Here is a 20,196-nt window from a genome sequence, read left to right as displayed (position 1 = left end):
TAGACACATGGAAGTCAAGTAACTTGGCCAGGTTCATGCAGTGAGTCAGAGGTGAAAGTAGTATTTGAACCCAGAAAAGCTGCTTCCATATTAACCCTCTTTACAAATGCATTTATTGGTCTGTGGAATAGGCAGCTATGTACCTTCAGGTTTAACACAAAGTCCTATTTATGTTACCTTTGTATGTTAAGAAACCATCCCAAGTTGTAGTGAGCTTAAACAATAAGGCTCCTTATTTCTCACAACTGAGTGGCTACTCATCAGGTGGTGTTGGTTATGGCAATGGAATTAACAGAAGGTCTAAGATGGCTTTACTCAAATGACCAAAGCTGACTGTCAGATGGGAGCTCTGCTGATACCCTTGGCACTCTGTGTGGGCCTGTCCACATGGCTGCTTGGCTTCCTCACAGCATGACTTGTGGATTCCCAGAAGGAGAAATCCAAAAAAAGAAGGGAGAGAATGTTACCCCATCTTTTCTATGGCCTGGGTGCAGAAGACCCAGAACAACAACTTTTGCCTTATTTTCATGGTCATAATACTCATGAGGCCAGAATGAACTTAAAAGGAGAAGAAAGAACTTCATTTTTAATAAGAAATTACATACAATTACAGGGAGGGAAAAAATAAACTGTGGTATGTTCATGTATTGGAATATAATTCAGCACAAAAACAGAAATGATGTGTCAAGTTATGAAAGACATGGAGGAAATGTAAATTCATTACCTGGTCAGAGAAGCTGATCTGAAACAGTTGCATACTGAATGTATTTAGGGCAGTGAAGACACACTATGATACGATAATGATGGAAATGGGTCATTATACATTTTCGGAAAGTCACAGAATCTACAATACCAAGAGTAGTCCCTAATGTAAACTATGGACTTCGGTGACAATATGTCAATGTAGGTTTATCAGTTAGAAGGAATGGACCAGTCTGATGGGGGATAGTGATAATGGGAAGACTATGCATGTGGTGAGGGGAGAGTATATGGAAAGCCTCTGTATATTCCTCTCAATTTTGCTATGGACATACAACTGCTTTTTTAAAAGTCTTTAAAAATTAATGGAGGCTCTCTTGGGAAGTTACATACTTTACATCTCAAGTTATAGGAAGAATACAGCTATTTGTTGGGTCCTGAATCATCTGAATTCTTGATCATCATATATTGGGGAGGAAATATATATTGTGAAGATTAACCATCCCTGTCTAGCCTTTCTTTCATGAGAGGCTGATGCTAGTATTGTATAGTATTCAAAGGCTATTATTTGAGCAACTGACTTTAATTCCTCATAAAGCAGGATGTCCCTGTGATGGATCACTGATAATGGCATGTTTTTTTCTATAGTAGTTCAGAAACGTATTTCTAAACACTTTTTATTCATTGCCAATTTGTCCTTGCTTTTGAGGGGTGTGAGATGCTGTTATTTAATGCATTTGACAGTGCATTATAGTAAAATTAAATACTAGTGGAAAACAAAGTTCTGTTGATGGCTCTGAATAATCTAAGTGTAGAAATTATTCTAGTTCAATGGAGGGTAAAATTATAGGATGTTGAATTCTTTCCAGCAAGATGAATTTGGAATATGAGATCCGGAGATTAAACGCAGACTACTGTACAGATATGTACTGTAACACAAGAAAGAAAATTATGCAAGTAGGGTGGGAAAGAAAGCATCCTTGAACATGGAAAAAGGGGATTCCAGTTTACTAACTATAGGGCTATCACAGGGCTCACAGATGTTGTGACAGTAGAGTAAAGATAAATAGTTATACAGGCTCCTCCTGTTCAGTGATAAAATTGTTAACTATTGAAAATATTTTTGCATTTGTGGTTGAATGGCTCATGCAGGATAAAGCTGAAATGATGGCATGTTTCACCTGTTTTGGAAGAGTTTTAAGTGAAGGTGACATTATTATTTTTTCTTAAAAGTGGGGTTAGAATGTTTGTTGTAGTAAATAGTCATACCTACTATAGGATTATTATGCTTGAATGCTTTTTTACTAATGAGAATTGTCATTCAAGCTTAAAATCTATTATGTACTACTCATTTGTATTTTCAATAAAGTTTTTTTGAATAGCTACAGAATATACTATATCATGCCAGGCAGTGGTTATGCAAAGGTGAATTAAATAAGCTCTATCCTCAACAACATACACTTTATCTAATTAAAAATATAAATATGCCAAAGATACTACATTACTATCTTTTTCATAAAGTATTTGAGGTATATGCTTTGTGAGTATAGCAGGCCAATAGATACTACTGTTAATAAATTAAGGAGAATACATGAGGATGTAACATTTCTCCCCTTTAAGTCTGGATATTTTAAAAAATGTACTGGGAGTAAGGAATTAACTTAGAGATTATTATAAAGCACAGTCCCACAATAGAGAACTTCCCATGATTTATTGAATCACAGTGGTTTTGCAGCTATATCTTTTGACAATATGAGCAAAATGTAAGGAAAGAAGTCATTTCAGTTACTGGGGGAAAGTACCTTAAAAAATGTAAGGTACATTCTATATTCAGAGTACATGCATCCGCACTATGTATTATTTCTAAGATTGTGCTGTTCTAAAGTGATAACTGACGTTCAGAAGACCATTATGAAGCATAACTGAGATGTGGAAACATTAAGAAAAAATTCAGTTATTCTAATTAGAATCTTCTCTAGGTAAAATCTAGAATGGTATTTTATTGTCAATTACAAGATTTGATATGCAAAGGAAATGTTGTTTCCCCACATTTATCACAAGAATGAATGAGCTAGCCCTCTGTGGCTTGATCTTTGCAGGTAAAAGAAGCTGCATGGAATTTATGTTGGAAACAGAGGCATTGTTAGCCTCGAAACATTTAATGAGTGCCTTCTCAGGCAAGTAATTATGTGTTGTCTTCAACCCCATGTCCATCCCCTTTTCAAAAAAGAAGCAGAGCTTATTTGGCAAAAGTGTAATAATTGTTCAAACATATTTTTAAAAATGTGATATTTGTTTTGAGTCATCTGTCGATCTATCTCCACTATTTTTTTTTCCTGTGGCACAGCTCTTTCTTCTTTCTTTCTGCCTTCTTCTGTAGGAACAAGCTGATCCGGTCATGCATAATGAGGCAAAATGTGTTCTGCAAGCTACCAAATTTGCAGCCGGATAGCTTACTCTGCAGCAGAGACAAGAACTGTCACCTTGTGGGCCGCACAATGTACAGGCCACCAATAGTTTCCAAAGGATTGATCTTTGGGGGGATAAATAGATTAGTTTCTATTTTAGCTGTTCTGCAATGAAAAAATTTGGGTATTCTCATTTCTTTTCACACTCTTTCTTTATATTCCAACTCAGATACTGCATTATTGATTATTTTGCCTGTAATAAAAATGTCTTATATATTTTAGCAACATCTTAAAAAATTTGGGGGCTACAAGGAACTTCTAGTTGAAACTTCTTTCATTGTATTCTTCTAAGGAAGTAAAATTATTCCGTAACAATCTTCGTAACATGTTCTCCTGGGCTTAGATTAAATATGTACCATCATCATATTGTTTATGAGACAAAAGTTTTAAAGAAGTACAATGAGGGTAATTCTAGAAGATGAAAATGGGATAACAATGTACTTCAGATATGAATTTAATTTCAAGTTCATTCTTCTTCAGTGACTTTATTATATATATCCAGATTTTCTTTAGTTTGAATCTTCCCCCATAGGCTTTAATAGGGGGAAAAAAAACTAATAAAATTGTAGTGATGTCATGTTTCAATAAAATTAGTATTTGGTTAAATGTAGAATTTAGGTTATTATTTTACTTTTTTCTTCGATCCCAGGATCAATTTACTCATCTAACAAACACTTTGTGTATTACTTGTGAGCACTGACTTTTCTTTAAGGAATGTTTTCTCTTGGTATTTTATGTGCTATTAGACAAGCGTATGCCTCTTCTAGAAGGAATGCTATCCAAATCAAAGCCAAAGAAGAAAATTAAAGTGCATTTATGTTTGCCCAAGTCAGTCATTTTCTCTAGTTCTCTCTCCAGGGAGCCTAGTTGTATCCACCTATGCATATGAATATGCAGCCATTCGTTACTATAGGAATTATAAGAGTTCTCCAAAATATGCCTACTGAAAGATTCAGGACCAATTTTCTCCAGAGATCTCTGAATGTGCATGAGAAAGTCGTAGAAGATCTGGAATGATTTAAGATTACATTAGCTCTTAATGAGATCACCTTGAGTTGACATTTTCATGTTATATAACCAGAAAGTCAGTCACCTTTTTCTTGTATTATCAATATGTGACAACCATTTTGAAGGATAAATGAATGATCTAAACTGATAATTTAGTAGAACAGATTTTGTGATGCCTCAGACTTAGTCATCCCCTCCTCACTATAGTTCATAAACAGACCTCCCTAGCTTATAACCCTTTGGTTCCCATCTGCCTGCATCCATTTATCAAAGTTTCCTAAGCTATCTAAATAAGGCACAGCTATTTTTATTACTAATGTTCATGGTCAACACTAAAAAATTAAACACTACTAATGATAGTGAAACAGATCCATGAATGATAAAATAATGCTCCACAAAGTTCAATATCATTTGTAGATTGTGGTTTTGAACACAAAGAGTATATTCTCTGAGTTTGAATAAGGTTAGGTTTTTAGTTTCAGTAATGTTGATGATATACACATATGAGTATATATTTTATCTGAGCTACATAAGATGGGGATATGTATCCAGAAGCACTTATTTATGTATGTGGAGGGAAGAACAATATATTGTCAATTCACTATTGGTTTCCCATTTGATGTGTCTGTTAAACTAAACTAACAGATCATTTTTTTTAATGTTACAAAACAAACAATTGCATACTCAGTAAGATAACCAGCCCTCTTAACTCCCATCCTCCAGAACTAAAAGGCATGTACAGATTAGTAAAGTGTACTTATTTCCCACTGTATTCCAGACATAATGCTTTTTACATGTTGGTGGGAGAACTTCCTACATACGAACACAGAACTATTTTGTTAATTAGGTATGGTTTTAAAAATTTGCATGTAGATAAATAAAATATTAGTTAATCACATATTTTTATTTTTATTATTTATTATAAACCTTGTGAATTTTCACTGAATAAACAGTGAAAAGAAACTGTACTGAATGCAAGACATACTTAATTCATAATTTTATTCACATATTATGAATCAATGAAGAAAAATATATATCATGGCTTTCAGTAAAAGTGATTTTATATAGGGATTATTTTCCAAAATTTGATTACACTCATTCTATGTACATTAAGGCTTCATTGATATGATAGGAAAAATGGGGAGAGTTCAGAAATGCCTAAGGCTGAAGAAGGAGGTGGGAGAAAATAAGCAATGCATTGAAGCCATTTTTAATAGATACGTGACTGTCCAAAGAATAATCCAGAGTTCACTAGAAAACACAGAGCTGAGTGAAAAATAGGCTACAGAAACTCAGTTTAGATCCAGTACATAGTAGCTGGTGAATACACGGCAGAAAACATACACCATTAAGTGTGAAAGACTCATTCTAAAATGCATTTATAGCAACATTCCAGCCAGTGATCACTGCTTGTCTTGCAAAGTTCGGTTCCTCAGGACAGTGAGGAGGGCAACAGGACTGGTGTTTGAAGTGGGCTATGGACCTCGTAACTATCTAGAGCCAAGAGCAGCAAATCAGAAGTAGTCTAAGGCTATAGCAGGATGTGTGCTTGGGGCACTAGCTATTGGAACACAGTTATTAAAGATAAACTAAGAGAGTAGATCTCAGATGGAAGACTGACACCCTAAAATATATTCTACATGAACTCATTAAGATTACTTTAAATTCTATATATAGTTGCAAAGGCATTTGATACTTTTCAGCTAAAAGGGCTAAGGAAAGCATATTTATTTTTCTTTGTTAAGTTGTATATATGTACTGGTCTCCAGCAGAATGGAGCCCTGATAAGTTGTAATATCATTAATATTTTCACTGTATGGTATACATAGATTTATGACTATGAGTGATGTTTTACTTGGTAAACTGGACAGCTACACTAGCCACAATGACTTTTTCAACAATATTTATTAACTAAGTAGTTTTCATTCATTCATTCCTGTTTTTTGTTTGGTCAGTAATTTAAAAATCTAAATCTAAATTCTATAGATGTATGTCTATTTTCAGTTAAAAAATGTTTATTTATTTTTCACATGGTAGTTAGTCAAAGATGCTTTCTTATGTTATGCAGAAAGAAATAAAAGGGGTAATGGTCTCAGAGAAATGTGAAATAATAGCTACCCAGAAAGTCAGACCAAGCAATCAGATTTGAATAAAGATGTCTGGGAAGGATTCACAAGACATTTTAATAACAGAAATGTGGGTAGAAGAAAGTTTAAAGTAAATGAGCAAAAAAGAGACAGAATTTAAACATTTAAAAGATATCACATGAAAAAGATTAAGTGTAATTAAGAAAATCATAAGGCAATATTTTGAGAATGATTCACAGCAGGTTTTTTAAAAATAAAGGATAAAAATACAACAGCTTCAGTTGGCTTTCCCTTAGATTTTTTTGGGGGGATAGTGTATATCATCAACTATAAATATATTACATAGAACTTCAGAAGAAAGTATGATAACATGGAGCAAGGAAAAAGACTTTAATAAGTAGACCAAAGTTAGAATTAAAAAAGAAAAGTACAGAGAGATTTTACAACACAAAAGAGAACCCCTGTAAAATCAGGGCATTGCAGACACAAGGGAACATTTATAAAAAATGAAATAAAAGCAAGAATTGGAAAGATAGGTGGGAGCTGGTTTTAGGTGTTTAATGGAAACTAAAATATAGGATTGGAGGAATCTATTCAGGAGTGAGTCTCAGAACTCAGGGGAGGTTGGCTAGCCAAGTAGGTGGATGGAGATTAATTCTATAGTGGACCAACAAAAACAAAACAAAACAAACAAAACTGTTCTGTGGGAGGACACAACAGAAAAACAGCGCAAGTATCCTGTGAGACGTCCATCCCAAACACCAGGGAAGACATCCATTCCAAACATCAAAGTTTGCGACTGAAAAAAAATACCAAACGGTATTTTATAGATAAATGTACACACTGTTACAGCTGAGGTCTGTTAGCAAGCCTTAGATAGAGGCATTTGGTAGTCCATTGTCTTGCCCTTATCATCACCCTTGGCATGGAAAGGCAATGACGTAGGGCTACTCTCTATTTCCAGAAAATTATACCCAGGAGCTCACACCTAGTGAGTACAGCATAGGCAGAAGAGCAGGTTTTTCAGAAAATCGAGACATTACTGAGAAAAGGTAATCCCACAGAATTCTCTCCTCTGCTTAGTCCAGGGGTTTTGGACTACATCTCTAGGTTCCATCAGTTTTGAAAATCCGCTAATAAGTGCTTTGTGATTGAGATGGCAGGGTGCAGAGGCAGGTGGTGACAGTGAAGGTGGGAAGCTTTCATGTGTCAGAAGTGTTTGAGAAATGGGTAAAAATGTCTCTTAATTACTAGAGCTTGCAGAGCTGCTCATATCTTCACATGCATCATCAGTCTCCAAGAGTAAAATATCCTATCGAGTGTTCACTAAACTTAATTGACCGTAGGCTTATTTTTTCACAAAGCGTTTTGCAGAACTGTAGTTTTATGCAGCACATTTGGGAAATGCTGGGTTAGGAAATTAAACTCTTTTCATAGCTTGCAAAGTATGGCTTGAAGTAAAATAAATGTCAAAATGTGTGAACAATAAGAATATAAAAATGAAGAAGAGGCTTAGCAAAGTACGTTGGTTCAGAACAGTCAATTTACATCAACTTTTTCCTTTATTAAATCTTTTATTCTGTGGTCCAGCACTGTGCTAGGTATTACAATGAAAAAAAAATTCAGACATTGCCTTTCCCCTCAAAAGTTTTAATTAACAATAAAATTAAGAATATATATTTTATTAATTTTTCTATTATCTACTTAGCTCTAGTTTTCACAATAATTCCACACGGTAAAAGTTATTATTCTTATTTTATGTTTGAAGAATCTGTTATTAAATGGCATGTCTGAGTTATTATCTAATACATGATACTGATATTGGTAAAATGATAGTTAATAATGTAAGGTCATATATGACTGCATGTCAACTTGCATGGTGTTTAAAGAAAGAGCAAAGGAAGCAAGTCAATAATGAAGAGAACAAAATGGCATTCCCTGAGATAGTCATGTGATCCAACCATTTTAGGTACATATTAACTCACTTAAGCTTACACCTTTAAAAAATACTCTGTGTATACACGATTAGCCTTATTTAATAGAGCAGAAAACAAAAACTAGCAATCCTTACTAATAAGGATTTGCTGATGTCAATAAAACTCAGAGTTCATCGAGCTCTGTTCATACCCACATCCATAGGTCCACTGGAGTCCAAACTCCTCATTCCTTCTACCTCACTCTTCTCTCCTCATGAGCATGACAAAAGCAGACAAGGCAGCATGAGTTTGAGCAGAAAGAATGAAGAGAAAAGAGCTGCAATCTTTGATAGAAAGCACAGAGTAAAACTGAGACACAGGAATATGAAGAGTGTGGCAATTTCTGTCTCAGAATTTGTTCATTTTTTAGTCTGGATTTTTACAGGAAAGGGGTTAGTGCCTTCAAGTAATTTCTACTTCTTTACTTCTCTCTACTTCCCTTCCAAATCTAAGCAAGGCTTTATTAGCAAATCATTGAACTTTTACACACTGAAATTTGCACAATAAATAGAGTAAGTAGTCCATAGTAACAGCAACAATCATGTATGGTATTTTCTATTCTGACCCTAACTCCAAAGTCAGGGAAAGTAAATGTATATTAATTATGATGACTAATTTTTATAAAAACAATAAAATAATTGGATTAAAATAATAAAAGTTTATTTTACTCATGAAGAGTTTGACACAAAGGTTCCTGACTGAGTGGCTGTCCTTCAAGGAGTTACCCAAGAACTCAGGCTTCTTCCAGCTGTCAGCTCTCCCATCCCCTTGGGATCTTGTAGTTCTCCAAGGAATCTGACATTTGGCCAGTGCATCATATGGGCCAGATGCAATCTCAGGACTGAACCAAATGCAAGATAGCTGGGAAATGTAGATTAGCTTTGTGCTCAAGAGCAAAAGGAGAATAATTTGGTGAACAATTAGCAATAGTCTGTTACATCCTATCTTTCTTGACATAAATTTCTGTATCCTACATCTTGTACATATATAATAGACACCTTTTACCCAAGAGATGTATCAATCAGGAATGATCAGATAATTGGAACCTCTCCAGAATTTATAAAAGGAAAGTGTGTAATGCAGGCAAACACATGCTGGGGGAAAATGCACTGAAAGAACTGGAAGAGCAAATGTCAGGATGATCGGCTGCTCACTTTGGCAAAATTGGAGAGTTTCTGGATTTGGTGGAGTCCCTCTCTTGGCTGAAGCTGACCATAGCACCAGTAATTTGTAGATGCTGACTCAGAACTGCTCAATAGGAGATAAAATTTATTATATATGAAGAATAGCTATAAATGATGAGACTACATTTTTTAAAAAGTACATGTAAGTAAATGCTATTCATAAAAAATTACCACCATGGGAAAATATATTTATTTTAATATTACTGTAATTATGTAATTAATATGAGATTTAAAATTTTTACCTATGGGTAAAGGCAAAATCACGCATAAAGATTATTATTACTTTAAGAAGATAATTCAGTCAAAGTGGTTCTTTGCTGTAGTTTAAAAAGACAAGTTTTACATAAACAGATTTTACCAATGGATTAAACATTAATAAATAAAATGTTGTTTAAAGTTTCCATTAACATCTGTTTATGTGTTTTCTAGTGGTTTTCATTTTCAATAAAAGCCTGTTTGCATTTACAATAATTTTGCAAAAGAAATAATGAAGTTTTGTAATATACTCTACAAAAGTTATTTGAGCTTCTACCATTGTCAGTCTATTATGTGAAAAAATGAAAGTGCTTTGAAATGACATGTTTCTCTTATAGTTTAATAAGGGGCCTAAATAAGATGAATTTTTTCCACATGACAACATATATTTAACAGAAAATTTCAAATTTAGTAGGTAAGATTGACTTCAAAATTTTCAAAAGCAGAGTTGGTTGATATACAAACTCATCTGTAGTATTAGAGTATATAAAAGTGACTAAACTCAGCAATTCAAAGGAAAGCACTAGCTTTTTAGATAGCTTGGTCTTGTTATTTCAGTTAAGAATAAATTCAATTCAAAGAGCAAACATTAGTGTAAAGTGACACATACAAGAAAAGAGAAAAAGAAGAAACTATTTCAAAACTTTTCAAAGAAAAGGCATGATAATGGGAGACTTAGCAGACAGATATAGAATACAAGAATTTGAATCTAAGTTCTACAACATGTATTTTGATCTTATAAACACCACATAAGAATTCTGAACCCTGGATGAATAATTTTAATGATAGGAAGATCTCTTATAGAAACCATATCGCTATGATTTTAATATCCACATATATGACAAAACCTAATTTTAAATCAAGCACTTTTTAAGGTGAAATGTATCTAAAGATGAATAAATGTTTTTCCCTCTAGTCTTGTGTGTGTGAGAAAGTGGAAATCAATAATTATAATGAGTCTTAGTATTATGATAGCATTTACAGGAGGATGGAGAAGGAAAACAGAGATAACCTCCATCATTGGATGGAAATAAGCACGTTCTCCAAGAAGGAAATGTTGTTGAAACTTCTTAGTAAAAAAGTAGATGGTTTCAGAGAGGAGGAGAAGAAGAGTCTAGGCAATAGAATAATGTGAACAAAGGCACAAGAATATAAAATGGCTGGACACATTGACAGAAAGACAAATCTGTTATACTTAATTCAATGGTATTGAAGGATATTCAGAAATTTGATTATACAAGGTCTTGATTGAAAAATTTGTTTTATTCTGAAAGCAATTGGAAGTCAAGAAAGGATTTCCAGACAGGCAATTGACAAATAGATATATAGTTAAAAAAACAACAAGAACAACACATCACTGAGCAGGTTGGAAAAGGGTAAAAATGACTTTAGAAGGACCAGTTTTGAAGCTATTATATCCATATAGGAAGGTGTATGGGCCTGAACTGGGGAATGGATAAGTACAGAAAAGAGACCAGTATGAGATATATGTAAAATTGTGATCCAATAGACCTTAGGCATTAGAAGTACTGGAGACCAGAAATCAAGGATGTGAACGTCTTATCATTTTGCTGGAGTGATTATGCTGTTTATCAAAAGGAAGAAGTCACTATAAAATGGCAATTTTAGGGAAAATGTGGTGATTATTTGGGGGAACTATACTTGAATATGTGATTGTGAATATTGGAATAAAGTCTTGGTGGATGATAAAAATGTAGAGTCCGTGGCATATGTTGGGATACTTGGGAAAATCATAGGCTGTGATTAGGTTTCCCAAGCAGCAGCTCTAGACAAGAAACAGAAGAGAACCTGATATTGTACCCTATAGAAAATAACACCATCATTTAAAGATGGCAGCAGATAAAGAGGTTAGCATAGAAACAGCATAAGAAGGAATGACAAGTAGTGGGAGAAAAGGATCAGGTGATCATATGAAAGTTAAGAGAAGAGTGTGGTTTAGAAACATTTTCAGGATTAAATTCTAATGAGAAATTATATAAGGGTTGAAAAGCATCTACTTCAGCTAAAAATAAGAGTTTATTAGAAATCTCATTTATAAAACTATTTGCATAGCTGGCCATGAAAATGTGCTTATTTACTGAGAGGAGAAGGAAACAAAATTTTTTATTGCTATTTTACATATAAACACAAACTTACTCAGATACAATCATTAAATGTGAATTTAAAAAATATATCAATGCAACTGAGAGAGGATCTGTGGCAGACTCCCCCGGCTCCAGAAATTTCACTAAGATTTGAGACTGAGGCTGAGACGGAGGCTAAACAATTGAGACTTCCATACTATCTTGAGGAATTAATGATTTGAAATAACAAACAACTGTTCTCTTGACCAAGAAAGCTGCTTAGCTTGGCTTAATTTCCTCTGAGCTTCCAAAATCTGGAAGAGCAGTTGTCCAGCTGAGCTGTGACTAATTCAGGCTGTGGGAAGGGCTCCTCTTGGCAGCTGGAATTAAAATAGCTGAATACTCATGACTTTATAGGGTAGCAGCAGAGTGTGGACTGAGATTTTCGGGGGTATCCACTTTAGCTTCCTGGAGAAAGCCCACCTCAGTCCAGTCCTTCATTCAGGGATGGTTGAAGCAGCTCTGGAAGGATGCAGGGCAGAAATCAACTGCCCCATCTGTCTGGATGGACTGGGAGACCCTGTCATCATTGAATGTGGGCCCAACTGCTGTTGCTCCTGCATCTAACAGTCCTGGGCTGATCTGCGGGACATGTTCTCTTGCTCTTTGTGCCATCACCCATGCCAAGAAAGGCACTTGAGGAACAACACCCGGCTGGGGAGGATGATTGACATTGCCAAGCTCCTCCAGATCACCAGGAGCAAGAAGTGGCAGGAAGAGCGGCACTTATGCAAGAAGCACAACTATTTCTTGACCCTCTTCTGTGAGAAGGACCTAGAGGTGTTGAATCCCCTGTGCTCTCAGCCCCCTGACCACCAGGACCACCATACGAGGCTCATGAAGGGGGCCACTGCTCATCACAGGCAAAGGCTCAGCTATTACATCAAGCCCTTGAAGAAACAAGTGGCAGACATTCAGAAATTAACAAGCATTTGAAGCGAAAAACCCTTAGGATTGACGGGGAAGGTGGAAAACCAAAGGCTGGAATTACTCTCTGAATTTGAGCACCTGAGGCAGTTTTTAGACTATGATTAAGAAGCAGTTCTCTCAAGATTAGCTGATGAAGAAAAGGCTATTCAAAAGAAACTTAACGCTAATATAACCACATTTTCAGAGTACAGTTCCACACTCAAAGGTCTACTAAGTAAGCTAGTAGCAGTGCGCTGCCGAAAGTGGAATTGCTATTACAAATTTAAAAGTTCTACAGGAACTCTGAGGAGTTCAGCCCATCAATCTTTTCAGTTTAGTTAAGGAGGGAAGGTCACAGGTTTCCTTTCCAGTATTCTGCTATGCAGAAAATTATAAAGAAATTTAGAGTAGATATAATTTTAAACCCTGAAAAAGCACACCCTAACTTGATTGTCTCTGAGGATAAAAAATGTGTGAGATATACAAAGAGAAAACAAAACGTTCCAGATTTTCCAAAAAGATTTTCAGTCAACACGGTTGTCCTGTGTTTTCCATTTTTTCATTCTGGCTGGCATTTCTGGGAGGTAGAAGTGGGAGACAAAGCCAACTGGGCTATCAGGGTCTGCAAAGACTCTCTACCACAGCAAGGAGAAGCCCATTGGCCAGTCAGGGATGTTGGAGGATTGGGCAGCAGGGAGATGCTCATGATGCCCCAGGAGCTGGCATAGCCCTTCTACTGTCAGAAGTGAGGCTTACAGGCCTCAACATCTTCCTGGACTAGGAGATGGGTGAGATCTCATTTTACAACATGGTTGACAAGTACAGGAAAAGATTGTGAATGAAAACCTTCTAATAGGCTGGACCAGTTTAATAATTTTTTTTTTTTAATGGAAGGTGGGTATTACTTTTCCTTTTTATTGAATTCATTGGGATGGTATTGGTTAATAAAATTATACAAGTTTCAGAGGTACAATTCTATAATACATCATCGTCTACCTCCTCCTGGAAAGTGGGTATCATATTAATATAAAAGTAACTCCAATACCCCCTTAACACCCCTCCAGAAGAAAGCTTCATTTTGTTGCAACACCACAGGACAGATACTGTCAAGATCCTCCCAGCTCTGAGGCTGTCCAACTCTCCTCCGCTGTCCTGCCACGCACTTTAGAGTCGAGCCATACACAGTGATTGTGATCTTCTGTAGCTGTCTGCCTCACTTCTTTACTCATGAACTTGCCTGGAGTTCCTAAAGCTTCCTTCCCCTCTAGGGTACTCCAACCTGGAGCTCCTGTAGTACCTCCTGTGGGCTTACTGCCATTGTTTCACTTAGCCCAGAAATGCTGGTCCTCTATGAGCTACAAACCAGGATCTATCTCAGTAAAGTACTGTATCCTTGGTGCTAGCACAGTATTTGCCTGATGAATAACATGTTTAACATTTCTTTTAAAATAAATTTTATTATTTTTGTTTTGTATTGAATTTATTAGGCTGACATTGGTTCATAAAATTATGTAGGTTTCAGGTGTTCAGTTCTATAATACACCATCTTTATTTATTTATTTATTTATTTTTATTAGTTTTATGCAATATAATACACCATCTTTATATTGTATTGCGTGTTCATCACCCCAAGTCACATCTCCTTCCATCACCATTCATCCCACCTATAAGCATGTTTCACATTTAAATTGCTTTGGTCATTCTTTTTGTTTTGCTAGTTCTAGTACTTAGTTTCATTTCCCTTTATTGTTTGAAATGTTCATTACTGAGTTTAAAAAGAGTGTTGGTGATCACATAACCAACACATTAGAACCTGAGTATCCTAATTTTTTAACTATACCTTTTTCTCTGTGAACCGAAGTTCATCCCGTAAGCCTTAGAAACTAACTAAATCCTCATTGAATTAAAAATAAATGAGAATTAATCATCAAAAAATAGAAAAATATATACAATAGGCCTATCACAACTCTAGTCCTTCATTAATCCTTCCACTGTGGATTATACATAGACCCTGTTGATTCCACATGTCAAAACATGAGAGAAAGAGATGAGAGAGAGAGAGAGAGAGAATATCAGGTGCATTAATTTTTTTTATAAATCCCCCAGACATATATGCAACACAAATTTATTTGCATCACTCTATCACTCTCTTGTTAGAACTTTCACATCAATGTGAATTCTATTTGGTCATCACTTAAGTTTAAAATAATGCTCCTGTTAAGGGGCTTATTCATTATTGCCTTGGGATAATTATAACAGCCTCAATTCATCAAGGTTTCAATTTAGATGGGAAAATATAAACTACTTATTTCTGCTTCCTGTGATTCTAGCAATTCCAAATTATAAATAGGTTATGTCTTCCAACTTAATATGTTTGAGTTTATAACCTACTTTTCCACACAAAAATATGATAAATGCCTTTTTAGCTTCCTAAGCTAACTCACAAATGCCTATGAATGACAAATGCTTATGAATGACTTCTGTTTGTAAATACAAATAGTAGTTAACATTTATCTATACATAATATGCTAAGTGCTATACAGACATGAACTACTTTTAATCTTAATAACAATTATGTGGCCTGAGTACTATTATTCCTATTTCATTAACGTATAATAAAAAGTAGAGAGATATTCAACTCGTCCAAGGGCACACAGCTTCTGAGATGTTTACCTCAGACTAGACTACTTGGATCTTATTTCAAAGCATGCATTTTATGTCATTAAAAAATTTAAATGGACAAGTACAACATTTAATATGCTTCACTGTCCCCTATGTAGCCATTGTTCAGATTCAATAGTTCTCACCTCGTGACCAATGTTGTTTCAGCTCTATCTCCTCTACACAATTCCCTCCACCTCCTCTGTATTATTTTGTAACATTCCATACATCATATAGTTTAATTTTAATATTTTGCTGTATCTCTGAAATATATTGGCTTTATTTCAACACTTATAATATAATACTATTATGCTACCTAAACAACATTAAACAAAAAATTCCTTTCTATCTTCATATGTCTAGTAATGATTTAAATGTCCCCAGTTACAACATACAAAATTTATAGATGGCTTGCTGAAATCAAGATTCGAACAAAATCCACTTATTACATACGGTTGGTATATTATTCATTTGCTACATCTACATTGCCCTCAGTTTTTATTCTTACCATTTATTTGTTCACTAACCTGGGTGATTCATCTGAGTTTCAAAGTTGTGGATTTTGCTGAATATATCATGGAATTGTTTCACCAAGTTCTATCCTCTGTATTTCCTGATAACTCATAGTTGTTTCCAGAAGCTTCAAAAGCCCACATTTGTAGTTCTGTAGTACTTTGACTATTAGTTGCCATAATGTGTATTTCAATACTTAATAGATGATTAGTAAAAAAAGGTAAGTATTATTTATTAGTTGAGATATATGTTCAGTTTCAGATATAACTCTGAGTCAAATAATTGCAATTTATATCATTATTATCTCTCACAAATATCAATCTGGAAACTGAAAGATCAGAGAGAATAGTGAATCTGCTCCAAGGATCCCAGTTACAATAATCTTTATTTTCTACCTCTCTTTAATTGTTGTCTTTCTCTTCATGAACCATTATAACTCAACATTAGGTGCTCATTTCCCTTGGCAAGAAAGATATAAATAGAGTTAGGTTTCCTCTAAGAAACCAATTAGGATATTGCTCATGGCACATGAACACATCCAAAATTAGTCACATAAAAATACATAGCTACAATGGAAGCAGGGCAGGTAGAATTGGCCCTTTTTCCCTGATAAATATTTTCTACTAGATAGAAGAGGAGAAGGCATCAATTAGGGAATAAAAATTATTTATTTATATAACCTTTAATTAGAGCTCTAAAATAAGTCAGTAACAAAGGAACTGAACTATCTTGATTTTATTCATCATAGGAGCCAATCTTTCATGATCTTATAAGTGTGATAGAATATTGAGATAGACAATCCATTATTTGAGCTGAAGTTTCAAGGTTAGCCAAGGCAGTTGTGTGGACCAGGTGGGAATCAAACTTCTCTTCCTTGGAATTTACACAAAAATGAGAACATAATGTACTACAGAATACAGAAACACAAGAACAGTGTGACAAATACCATATATTTACATGTTGGGTGAGTATGTTAAATATTTTATGTACTCTGTGTGTGAATAATTCTATTATCTATCATCTACCTGTCATTTTTCATGTTCCTCTTAAAACATTTCTTTTTGGTTTGTAAGAAGCTTCATATACATCAGTGGCATGTTTCAGATATTATAGAGATGATTTCATGTTTATTTTTATTTAACTTTTTATTAATTAGAAAACATTAAAATAATGTCAAAAATTCTTACAAAGATTATTTTGCTCAAGTCTTCACCTCCCCCCCTTGATCTTCATACCCCCACTTGATTTTCATACCGTTCCATTTTACTTATTAGCGAAGGTGTGGCAGGGGAGTTATGGGGCAAGTAACAGGGGTGAGGAAGCAGGTAGGCATGTTTTAAAATTCCAAATAAGAAATTAACATGTTACCTGAGGGATAAATGAATTAACTTTTGTCAACTGCAGCTACCTGCTGCATATTAAATCATGCATGAATGTGAACAAGTTGCTTTGTCATCCTGAGCACAATTATCTTTCTCTGTTCAGAATCATCTCTAATTTTCATTAATTAACTAAATAGAAGGAATATGAACTCTGCATTTTAAGTACCACTTATATATATATGTATATAAAAACTCATATTTTTTGTCCAACTGCTGTTAGCCAGACTTCCAGAAATGGTGTTTAAAAAGAGATGACATTACACAGAAAGATGAAATTATAAGTGGTCCATAAGCACGTGGTCAACGAAGCTGATGATGTCTTTCCAAATAATTTTACCACCTCATTTATATAGTATGCATAAAACCTAAAACTTGTGAGACAATGAATGGATTTTTGATAGAATACATGTATATACTGTAACAATTCATTCCTATCTTTGGATTCTAAATAGCCAATTCAAATCTCAAGACCACGTGTTAATTATTTTAGGTCCCTAATTAATGCAAATTTTATTGTTGTTTCAGAAGTAAAATGACTATGAGCTTAAAATTGCTTCAGATAATAATGCCTATTAAAAACAATACAAAAGTGTCAGAATAAAAGTATTATCTTCTCAGCAGTAAATTTCTTTATTGCATTTGAACTTATTTGAATGAGTAAAATATCCAAGGGAGGGAATGCATAAATATTAAAAATAAAGAAGAGTGATGCATTCTCTGTTAAATGGATACACAAAGATTTTATCACAACTGAAAATATTTAATATATCATAATACATCAGAATAATAATTTAGATTTTAATATGCCAAAATGTATTATATTTTAAATCTACTTTAAAATACACGTAGTTCTTGTTGTACCATAGTATATTTTGCTACTTGAAGATAAATCCCATGACTGTACAAAAGGGTTTTCACAGATTGTATGTGTTATACCTGAAGTCATGGTACAAATATTTGTCATGCACAATACCTTGAACATTCAACTTAGAAAATTCTGGGTCTATCTAATTTAAATATATTTTTTCAGACTATATCATCTTTACTCAGTATTGTTAATATGTTTCTAGTTATGAATTATATTAATATTTCAAAAATCATTTCTTAATCCATCTTTCTCTAACAAAAAGATTTTTTTCTGTGAACTTGAAAGAATACATATCTCTACATATGTGTATTTGTTTACATATATATGGATATGTCTACTCGTAGATATGCATCTGCATGTATATATATACACATATGTAGTCAAGTGTATGTTTTCTAATCTTATGCAGAAAACTTTCATTTAAACCTAATATATCAGTTAATTCAGTACACATGGGTAAGACTTAAGACACTTACCAAAAAATGAAAGAGAACTTGCAAAGAAAAATAAAATAAAAAACATAACTTAAGGCAAACTGTGTCACACAGTGGCTGTTAGCCTGTCATTATGAAAGAAACTCTGATTATCTGAAATGCAGTGTGCATATCATACATATGTGCATATGTGGTCAGGATCAACATGACATTACAACTTTTATGGCATTTGAAGACAGGATTCCTTCATGATTTAAGTCGGTGTCATCAACTGTGATTAGCACTATGTCTTGAACATAGGGTACCATCAAAAATGGTCTATTTGTGAATATATTTACTATTATTTTAGAGCATATATTTTAAAGTGCTTTGGAGGAAAAGATAGTCTAAATTTTGCCTTTATTGAACTTGATTTCATGAAAAGATTGGGTGTATAAAATATTCCACTGCTTAACCAACTCCTCTGGAAAAAAACTTTTTGAGAAATTACCTAATTACCTTTTCTCAGGTATATTAGTTTCTCCCTGTGCCTCAAGAGAGGCAATTTACCTTTCAAGTATGAAGAACTTGCTTTAGAAAGTACTTAACTTATTCTGACTTCCTGGAAAATTGGGTTAGATTTAATAAAATTATGTTTTATTTTTAGCAGATGAGGGTCAAATGTGATCAATACCACATGGCTCTTGTAAAGATTACCTGTTTTATCCAAATCATCCTATATGTGTGCCATTGCTATGTCTCTGTCATTACATAAAACTGTTAAAGAATCCCAAGAATAAACCCAATTATTTGGGCTGAACAGATAGTAGAAATGTTGGGAATCCACTTCTATGTGTTCAAGTACTAACCAGAAAAGTTAAAAATGTATTTCATTTTTTATATGTTCCAAAGTTCCAAAGTAGTTTCACAGATATTATCTCATTTACAAGACAAGATAGTTTCATAAAATGAGACTGGTGAGAAAATGTGTGATTTTTCTGGAAACCAGGACTTCCAACTCCAATTTATTGCTGTTTATACAGCACCATAAAGTTTTTAATTGTATATGTTAGAATTAAGATAAACATGATGTAGAATAATTATAATTAATTGGAATTCTTAAAGTTTTTTTTTCCTGAAGGACGATCTTAATATGACTTGAGAGTTGATCTTATATTTGAGATATGTTAGGATATACTAAATATTTCTAGTTGTGATACTATCTCTGTGTATCCATTTAACAGAGAACGTGTCTTCCTTATTAATATACTATCACTTTATCTTTAATATTTATACAGTTTCTTGGATATTTTAATCATTCAAGTACATTCAAATGGGATAAGGGTATTTACTGTTGAGAAGATAATATTTACATTCTGACATTTTTGTATTGTTTTTAATAGACATTATTGTTTGGAGCAATTTTAGGTTCATAGTCACATTACTTCTGAAACAACAATAGAGTTTGCATTAACAACGGACCTAGAATTATTAACACGTTGGTCTTGAGATTTGAACTGGTTATGTAGAACTCAAAGATAGGAATAAGTTGTTACAACATATACATGTATTGTATCAAAAATCCATTCATTGTTTCACAAGTTTTAGATATTATGTATAATCTTTAAT

General features: G+C 34.0%; 1 pseudogene; it reads left to right on the top strand.

The window, feature by feature from the left end:
- The first annotated feature begins 12,268 nt into the window (after positions 1-12,268).
- Positions 12,269-19,105, top strand: LOC150020273 (tripartite motif-containing protein 75 pseudogene; annotated as a pseudogene).
- Positions 19,106-20,196: the final 1,091 nt, after the last annotated feature.

Source organism: Furipterus horrens, unplaced genomic scaffold (assembly GCF_987537825.1).
Source record: "Furipterus horrens unplaced genomic scaffold, mFurHor1.1.pri manual_scaffold_2, whole genome shotgun sequence".
NCBI classification, from domain to species: Eukaryota; Metazoa; Chordata; class Mammalia; order Chiroptera; family Furipteridae; genus Furipterus; species Furipterus horrens.
The sequence above is the reverse complement of the archived record's forward strand: the minus strand, read 5'-3'. Positions and strand labels throughout refer to the sequence as shown.